Consider the following 10,669-nt stretch of genomic DNA (forward strand, 5'->3'; position numbering starts at 1 on the left):
GCCTAGGTTGAATTACACTGAAGTGTAAAAGAAACTGGTATAGACATGAGTATTCAAATATAGAAATATGTAAACAGGCAGAATATGACACTGCAGTCAGCAACACCTTTATAAGCCAAGTGTCTGGCGCAGTTGTTAGATTCGTTACTCCTGCTACAGTGGCAGGTTATCAAGATTTAAGTGAGTCTGAATGTGGTGTTATAGTTGGCACATGAGCGATGGGACACAGCATCTCCAAGGTAGCGATGAACTGTGGATTTTACCATACAACCATTTCACAAGTGTAGTGTGAATATCAGGCATCTGGTAAAAACATCAAATCTTTGACATCACTGTGGCCAGGAAAAGATCCTGCAAGAATGGGACCAATGATGACTGAAAAGAATCATTCAATGTGACAGCTGTACAACCATTTGACAAATTGCTGTAGATTTCAACTCTGAGCCATTGACAAATGTCGGTGTTGAACCATTCAAAGAAACAACATTGATGTGGGCTTTCAGAGCTGAAGGCCCATTCATGTACCCTTGATGACTGCATGACATAAACCTTTATGCCTCACCTGTGCCTGTATACACTGACATTGGACTTTGATGACTAGAAACATGTTGGTTGGTCAGACGATTCTAGTTTCAAATTGTATCGAGCAGATGGACATGCACGGGTGTTGAGACAACATTATGAATCCGTGGACTCTGTATGTCAGCAGGGGACTGTTCATGCTGTTGGAGGCTCTGTAATGGTGCGGGGCATGTGCATTTGGAGTGATATGGGACCCTGATACATTTTGATGTGACTCTGACAGGTGACATGTACGTAAGCATCCTGTCTGATCACCTGCATCCATTGATGTCCATTGCACACTCTGATGGACTTGGGCAATCCTAGCAGGACAATGCAATACCCCACACCCCCAGAATTGCTACAGAGTGGCTCTAGGAACACTATTCTGAGTTTCAACACTTCCGCTGGCCGTGCAATGTGCTGTTCAGAAAAGATCTCCACCCTCTAGTATTCTTACAGATTTAGGGCAGATGTGCAGGGTTCATGGTGTCAGTTCCCTCCAGCACTACTTCAGATATTAGTCAAGTCTATGCCATGTCATGTTGCAGCACTACTGCATGCTTGTTGGGGGCCCTACATGATATTAGGCAGGTGTACAAGTTTCTTTGGCTCTCAGTGTATTTACAAAAGAAATCTGTGTGACAGTAACAATAGTCACATTTATAATCATAATCATTGGAGAACTATTGTTTAAACCCTAAACTTCACCCTTTGTTCCTGAGAGGCCAACCCAGCATATTATGTTTTGTGAACTCTGTGAACCACTGACCTATTTACTTAACCATAGGCTTTTTACCAGCTACAAGCAGGTGCTTTACCAGCCACAACCTGTGTCCTTTCCACAATTCTATAATATCCAATAATTCTCTCTTCATCATAATCCACTGATACTTGATTTATTCTGCCATTATGCTACACATGTTCAGACAGATTTGTTAGGTGGATCTTATGCTATCACACTCACTGAGCCACAAGGGAATAGGAGCGATGTAACAATGACATCATGGATATTGATCTGTCTTGCATCAGTGGTATCAGTGCCTCACTACACTGCTTTGAGACAGTGTCACATGATGTAAAAACAAAAAACACAGACTATAAGATACTGCTGTGACATAATCTATGTTTTACTTTCTCATCATTGTACTACTGTTTACAACTACCTTAATAGACAATAGATCGAGCAGAAAGAGTAGAGAGTGGAACTGGAAAGAAAGGTAAAAGCTCCACATGTGATTCTTGCATTCTGGGACATCAAACCATGTATTTACTGGTGTAGACCTTTTAGGACCTGTTAAATTTGTAATTCACATAGCAAACCTATTTATAGCACTCATATCTTCAATCACCTACTCTCTGCATTGGCCCTTGCTCCCACAGACTTCCACATCTCTTCCAAGCATTCTCCCCAAAATGTCTAATGTTATGCCCTCTGTCAGCATACCCAGCATACCACATTGTGTGATTCAATACAAGGCATTATATGACCTGATAGGTTACACTATATGCACATAACCAGTCTCACTAGTTCACCACTTGGGCCCTTCCCAACCTATCTGTACCTGACATTATGGAGAAATGGACAGGGTGAAGAGGACAAATCTAGGAACAACAGACACAATATTTCAGCTAACAGAAAATACCTAATCTACCTTAAACCCTATTCTTTGTCTAGGATGTTAACAATGCAAAATACCAAAAACATATTATTTAATAGCAGAAATGATTGTACTAGTCTAAAAGCCACTATCTATTACAGAAAGGACCAGATTTACAAGACTCCTAGAATTAGCTTCATCACCCTATAAAATTTTCCAAATTGTTGTTCCTGACATCTATGACAGAATTTATGAAAAAAATCAAAAGAAGTATTTCAGGTATTCTCACAGTTTCACAGCTCATTGGTCATCTGAAATCCAGCTGGAACTCATATTTCTTGTTGTGAAGACTTTTGCAGGTTCTGACACTGCAGAAAATATGGAAAGGGGTATTAATACTGCTCTAGATCACTGGAACATTGATCAAAGTGAAAAACAAAACTCATTCATGACACTGAGTCTAGCATGGTGAAAATTTTGGCTCAGTATGATTCAGCTAGATGTTTTAGTCATTTGCTGTCTCATTTAGAGTTGAACCCAAAGCAGCAGGAATGGTCACCATTGGTAGACATCTCATAATGCACTTCAATCATTCAAACTTAGTTCAAGGAAAACTGTAATGTCCCATTGATCATGAGTTCATTAGAGACAGTGTGTGTATGGAGTCATGTCTCTACAACTGAAAACTGACTGTCACATTAGGAAATGGTATAGCAGGAATAAGGTAACCTACCTCCGTGCCCAAAGTCGCTATCATGGGCTTGTGCAGTGGCATTCAGCCCAGGGGCAAGTGCCAGATCAGATCCTGGTGGTTGAAAAAAATTTCACTGCCAGTATTTGGCATGCAAGGGGAGATGAGGTGGTGGCATAAAGTTCATGACTGCAAGACTTTGTGCCAGTGTCCTGGTTTAAATACCAAACCTCTCCACAGTTTTTCATGAAGTAAGGGCATGTGAGACTGTTGGCTGGGATCCGTCCATCGAACAGGGAGATTAAGCTTGGTGCCCCTGAAGCTGTTATTTGCCAGGAAACTAGTCTGAGGCAACTGTCCATGGCAGTCTATCCTTCACCTCCCCCCCCCCCCCCCCACACACACACATACACACACACAATAGATACATGTAGTAATAAAAAAACTAAACAACAACAGGAATAAGATTAACATTAATGTTAATCTTAATGTAACAGAACATTAAGTAGGGTGTTTGGAACATTTCTGATTGTGGTCTACACAAATGATTTAATGGGAATACTGAAGGCCTCTTCAAAAACTGCCATGATTGCTGATGATACATGTACATTGATAGAAGATCCTAACACATCTGTATCAAACACAGCCAGATGAATAACAGAAAAGGATTACAGCTGGTTCACAGCCAACACATTAATACTTAAACTTGCAAAAACCCATGTTTTTGTTGGTGTTGTTGTTATTGTTGTGGTCATTGTTGTGGTCTTCAGTTCAGAAACTAGTCTAAGGCAACTGTCCATGGCAGTCTATCCTTCATCTCTGAATAACTTCTGACAACTAAATCCAGTTGAACCTGCTTATTGCATTTTCAGTTGGGATCCCCCTACAATTTTTATTCTCCTCACTTCCTCACATTATCTAACTCAATAATTCTTCATGTCTCAGAATGTCTGCTATCAACTGATCTTGACAGATTTATGTTATGGAGATGCTGAAGAAACTGAACTGGCTAACTCTTTAAGGTATGTGTAAAGTAACATGTGAAAGCCTACTTACAAAGTTTAAAGTACCAGCTTTAAGTGATGGATCTGGGAATGTATCTCTCCCATAGGGACCTCGAATACAAGATTACTCAAATTACAGCATGCACAAAGGCACTTAAGTAATCATTTTTTCCAGTATCCATGTGTGAATTGAATCAAGAGAAGCCCTAATACATGACACAATGGAAAGTACCTTCTGCCATGCATCACTCCACACTGGATTTCAGATTATGTATGTAGATGTGAGACATTATACCCAATGAACTGTACATCATCACAATGATCTTAAAATTAATGTTTCAGCTTTTATTTAGCTAATACAAGTACTGTATAATACATTAAGTCTTTTCATTGTATAGTGTTTAAATAAAATATACATCCTTGATTTTTTCACAGATACATATTTGTAGGATCAATGAACGGTGACCAAAGTAATATCATCACTTATTGGTGCTGCTGAGAAGTTGGTCTTGTAATATTGTAATAGGGAGGATCTGGTTTAAATCTGTGCCCAAAATGCAAATCTGTATTTTACCTAATATCTAAAAACCATTTTCAATTTTTGAGTTATGTTTCTTTTGCTGTTTCCATTTGCTCTGTACAATATTTCACTCTCCATCTGTTTACACTGATAAACTGGAACTTAAAGTAACAATGTGTACAATGTTTGTATTTTTAAATTTAATGTCAAGATGTCCAACTCAGTGCTACAAGTATTCTGTGGACTTGGTATAAAACTATCTGACATATATTCTTACACCTTATTGCTTGTTATATCAGTGCAACCTCCTGTGGAAGATTAAAGTGACACATTTAGCTCAGCACTATGGAATCTGATTTAGCAGAACCAGCAGTTGCTTATCTTATAGCCATAAGCATTTCTTTGGAATATCTGTCCACATGTGGTGGTGTTGCTGATATGAGGGTAAGGGGCAAGGCAAAATGTTCTGACACTAATCTTTCCAGACAGCTGCAACGTTAGTGGATTTCTAACAGCACACAAAACAGCACCAAAAATACACCAATGTAAGACTGCTCAGACATGGCTTTAATTTCATTTACTTATCTGCTTATTCAATCTGTTTGATTATATGTGATGTAATTTACTAGATGATGCTGTAGGTTTGACTTAAATCCAGTGTTTCCAAGGACAAATATTCATATTTATATATGTATAAACTTAACATTAATATCCAGTTACTGAACAAAGGTAGTGGTGTTGCAAACATTTTGTAATTAATCTGTCAAATACATTGCTATTTATTATATATTTTATAATTTGTTGAATATTTTTGCTTTAGACAAGACTGTTAGGCAATTTGTATATATAGTAGTAGCAGATGATCAAAATATCAACACACTAAAAGAAAGCTGTTATTCAAGGAGTTTCAGTAAGCTAACCAACAAGTCTGATCTAAATCTAGTAGTAAATAGTCCCACAAGGTACAGCAAAGATATAGGGACATTAATAGACAGACAAAAAGTACTGGTCAAATACACAGCCATTTCTGAACCCCATGGGGAATTAACAGAGGTAACAGATAAGATAACAATGTCATAAAATATAATTAAATGTTTCCCTGAAACATTTCTTCCTAGCAAGCAAGAAGACCTAGGTTTGAGTCTCGTCCACAGCGCAAATTTTAATTCATTTCGTCTGCATCTATCATTAATGTCACAAAATATCATTAAAGGACTGTGACAAACAAAGCAAGCAAGCCTATGGAGGCTACAAAGATTAATGTAATCTGATGACTGGAGCAATCATATACGAAACAGCAAACATAAATAAGGGATGGGAATCATTCTCCAAAACATTATCTTGCATGTGCATTAGTATGTAGGAATACAAAAGTTAAGTGCAATAACTATGTGCAAAACTACGTACAAACAATCTCAGATAAATCCAACACAATCAAACTGTGATGCCTATATGGACAAGAAGAGATCATATAAGAAATTGATAAAAAAATATTCAGTTTTCGTTCCATAGACCCAAAAAATGAGATGATTCTTGTGGTATTTGTATTTGTATTTATTTATTTATCCTGTGGATCACATATTGTACAAAGTACACATGATATAGGACAAGTCATTTTTCTTAACAAATATCATTAAAAAATGTACACAAAATTGTTCATTGATGAATATAGTAACTTCACATACAGAGAATACAAACAATTTACATGGGGAACTAAGAAACATGTAGGCAATGTAGTGCTACTTTAAATTTACACAAATAATCACTGAGATTTCAGAATAGTGAAAATGTCAACTGGAAACACAACAGAAGGACAATGTCATTTAAAAGCTACATTAAACATGAAATTTACATTGAGATTTCACAGACAATTAAGTTTTAATACTAATAGAATGTGTACTTGTACATTCAAAAAGCGAGTTGAAAAATTTTGGGAAGTGAAACTGAAACATAGTTGTGTATAGTAAAAATTAGGTTATTATTTTGCCTACAGAATGTTTTACTCGAATCACAGTATTTTACAAAGGAACTTTATAATTTTTCATTTCCAGGAATTCTTGTACTGAATAGAAACAGTGCTTTGTCAGAAATGCCTTTAGTTTATTTTTAAATATTGGATCTGGAATTTTATTGTGTAATACGACACCCAGATGAGTTATATATTTTTGGTATGACGATGTCCTTGAAAAAATTTGATGGATATTAGATTGCCCTCTGGTTTAATGAGCGTGTATATCATTGTTTTGGATTAATTTGGCTCTTCTTGAGAGGTATTCCCTGGTGAATAGGATTGTTTCTTGAATGAATAGGGATGGGATGCTTAGAACATTAAGTTTTATAAATTGACATTTACAGGATTCCAGCTTTTTGAGGCTGGAACATGTGGACATGTGGAACATATCAGAAAGTAAAACATGAAAACATAAAACATTTGAATATAATATTCACTACCCTGATCATTTGGCAGGAGATTGTCGAAATAGGTGATTACAATGTGGTAAACTGAAACAGCTAATATTTACAGAATTAACATACTGTCAGAACGAAACGTTGTTATGCTCTATTAATAAAATTATCATACACAAAATGCCTAATCTTGAATGTTGTGGCCAAGTGCTGTCAACACTGAACTCTAACAGACATTTTTACTTAAGCTGGCTTAACAGTCTATGCTAAGATATTCATCTACAGAGTAGAAGGAGTTGCCTATCAAAAATTCTTTCAAATTCTGTATAAACCATGCTTTATCTGAAACCAAGTTTTTGATGGTTGCTGGAAATTTATTTGAAAATGTGTGTTCCTGAATATTGGACCCCTTTATGGAATGATGTAAGTTATTTTAGGTCTTTATGTAGATTGCTATTATTTCTAGTATTGGTACTATGTATCGAGCTATTGGTTGGAAATACAGAAATATTACTTGCAACAAATATCATTAAGGAATAAACATACTGAGAAGCAGTGGTTAGAATACAAAGTTCCTTGAACAGGTTTCTACATTATTTTCTTGAATTTACACCACAAATGATTCTTATCACATGCATTTCAGCCTAAAATTTTTGCTCAGTTGGATGAGTTACCCCAGAATATGATCCTGTACGGTATAATAAAATGGAAGTAAGCAAAGTATGAAAGTCTTTTATATTTATATCTCCTACATCTCACATCATTCTCACTGCAAATACAAACTTGTTTAGGCACTTAAGCAATTCTGCAGTATGCCCTTCCCAAATGAATTTACTATTGAGTTTTAATCCCAGAAATTTAACACTGTCAAACTTTTTGATCTGCATGTCTTCATATGTTATACACATGCTAGAAGGAAATCTCTTACAGGCTCTGAACTGCACATAGTGGGTCTTCTCAAAGTTTCATGACAGTGAATTAGGTTTAAACCATTTATAAACGTCAGTGAAAATTTATTAGCAGCCATTTATAAATCTGTACTTGACTTGCTACCTATTGCAGTGTTTGTATCATCTGCAAACAAAACAAATTTAGCATCTGGCAATGTAACAGACTAGAGGTCATTAATGTACAGAAGAAAAAGCAATGGACCTAAGATGCAACCTTGAGGAACACCACATGTAATTAATTCCTAGTCAGATGAAGGCTGACTGCTTACTGCACAGGTATTTTGCAACAACACCCTTTGTTTCCTGTTAGATAGGTAAGAAAATGCCAGTAGCCTCTAATTTATTATCTAATGAATTACGCACATTCTCGCTGTAAGTGTAAATAGCTTTCTCAATATCAGAAACCTTAATAAATCCAAACTGTGACTTGCTCAATATATTATTTGCAGTCAGATGCTTAAGGAGATGCTTGAAAATAACCTTTTCAAATAATTTTGAGAAAACCAGCAAAAGTGAAATTGGTCAATAGTTTGATGGTATCTCTTTACCCCCCATATTGTAAAGAGGCTTAACTTCAGCATATTTTAGCCAGTCAGAAATGTTCCACTGATAAGAGATTGATTACACAAATAAAAAGACAGAACTCAACTTGAATATACACTCTTTGATTAACTTCATTGATACGTTATCATAACCACTGGAATACTTAGATTTTTAGGATTTTATGATGGATGCTACTTCTTTGGGAGATGTGAGTGTCATTTCCATTTTACTGAAGCTATTTTTAAAGACTTGTCTCAGATACTGCATTGCACTATTCACTGAACCTGACAACTCCAAGCTGTCAGTAACAGAAATGAAGTACTTGTTTAAGAGGTTTGGAACACTACATGCATTAGTTACCAAAGTCGTATTTATTTTTAGAATTATCTTTTCCTCTTCCTTTCTGGTCCCACCTGCCTCTGTCTTCACTATATCCCATACAATTTTTATTCTGTTGCCTGATGTAATTATCTCTTTCTCATAATGAATCTGCTTCTATTCCTGGATTACTTGCTTCAATACTTTGCAGTATTCTTTGTAATTTTTTATAATTCTAACATCAGAGCTGTTCCTAGATAGTAAATACAGTCTCCTTTTTGTCCCACATTATATCTTTAATCCTTGTGTAATCCACAGTTTACTTTTTGACTTCTGTGTGCTTTGAGGTACCTTTAGGGGAAACAATTTTCAAAAGAGGCGGTAACTTTATTAATGAATGTTTTGTATTTTCCATTTGAGTCGGAAGTATTGTAAAAATCTATCTGGTTCATGTCTTTGAGCAGCTTCCTGAATTTCTCAATTTTTGACTTATTTATTATTGCACTGTACTCAGATGTAATAGATTTTTTATCCTGAAAAGTTTGAACATTTAACACAAGATGCTGCATGTCATGATCAAATACCCCATTTACCTTTGGTTTTGTGATATGACTTTTTTCCCTGGATTTATCTACAAAGATATTATCAGTAGCAGTCTCAGAGCATTTACATATCCTAGTTGCAAAGTTCACAGTAGGAACAAAATTGAATGATAGTGTTACTGACTGCAATAATTATTCACTGACAGAGCTATTCAATAAATCCACATTAAAATCACCAGTGCTCACTGTTTCCTTGTTTTTTACCATGTGATGGGACAACAGAGCTTCCAGATTTTTTTTTATGAAGAGGTTAAAATTTCCTGAAGGTGATCTGCATATACCTACTACTATAAAGGACTTGTTATGAAATACTACTACTGTTGTACAAGCTTCTAAGTACTGCTCTGAGCAAAATTTATTAATATCAGTAGTCTTGAAATCAAAACAGTTTCTGACAAATGTGGCAACTCCTCCTTTATCCATATTTTCTCTACATAAGTAAGAAGCTAACTTGAATCCTGTAACATTTAACATAACTATACCAGTGGTCACATGATGTTCATAGAGGCAGATTATATCAACTGGTTTGCTCAACTCTAATTCTTCAGCATAAATAAGCAACTCATTAAGCTTAACCCTTAGTCCTTGAATATTACAATGCAGTAAGGATAATTGATTTTGTGCACTTGCTGAATTACAAGTGCCTGAACCTAATTTTTCTGTCAATTTTTGAGTATCTCTAGTTTCAATCAGAGGCTGTCTCCATGAATTGTATACATTATAATTTCCTTTCTGGCTGCCTGTTTTACCAGTTTGAATGTCATTTTCAGCCTGTCTCTGAACATCTTTTGTTTATGTCCTCCCTACCCTAAAAGAACTGCTGACCTGTCACTTTTAACCACTGTTTTTTTACCACTTGTGACCATGCCCCCCACCCCAGTTAAGTTATTTGCTATTAGCCCAGACAGTTTTCCCTTCCCTTGAGGTGAAGGCCATGCCTAGTATTGTCCCACTTGCTGATAGAGTCAATGGGAACCACACTGGTATGAGACACTATACCTGATCCAAGTAACTGTTCCACCCATAAATTAACTCTCATAACAGAAGAATTTAAATGAGGCCAGTCATGGTGCATCAGAGCAGACACAAGCCCAACACCAGTATGTCTCGTTTCTCATTGCTGAAGCTATCTTTACCAGGTAACTCTCAATTGAATAATTAGGGTTCCTATCACAGCTCGTAATAATAAGACAAATACCATGTGGTCAGACATAAAGAAAGAGAGGGAAGATGCAGATATGAAAAATGGTGAAATCATAACTATAAAGAAAAATGGAATGCAAATGAGGGACCCTATAGAAGTCAGTAATATTTTATGTCAACATTGTGTTGAGGTAGTGGACAAATTAATGAAGCAAAACTCTCCTGACACGAAATACATACAAAGTACTCCTGATAAGACAATGCATTTGTTCCTTTTCCCAACAAATGAACATGAATTAGTAAAAGTAATACACCAATTATCTACTAGAC

General features: G+C 36.0%; 1 protein-coding gene across 3 annotated transcripts in view; it reads left to right on the forward strand.

The window, feature by feature from the left end:
• Positions 1 to 5,062, forward strand: part of LOC126210177 (uncharacterized) — a 59,754-nt gene extending 54,692 nt beyond the window's left edge. The window contains exon 5 of one of the 3 annotated variants that reach the window (XM_049939333.1): positions 4,293 to 5,062. The gene's annotated coding sequence lies outside the window, so the exon portion shown is untranslated. Of the gene's footprint in view, positions 1 to 4,032; positions 4,052 to 4,292 lie in introns of those variants that run through there. The other 2 variants (XM_049939339.1, XM_049939335.1) reach the window with 2 other exon arrangements.
• The last annotated feature ends 5,607 nt before the right edge of the window (positions 5,063 to 10,669 follow it).

Source organism: Schistocerca nitens, chromosome 10, assembly GCF_023898315.1.
Source record: "Schistocerca nitens isolate TAMUIC-IGC-003100 chromosome 10, iqSchNite1.1, whole genome shotgun sequence".
NCBI classification, from domain to species: domain Eukaryota; kingdom Metazoa; phylum Arthropoda; class Insecta; order Orthoptera; family Acrididae; genus Schistocerca; species Schistocerca nitens.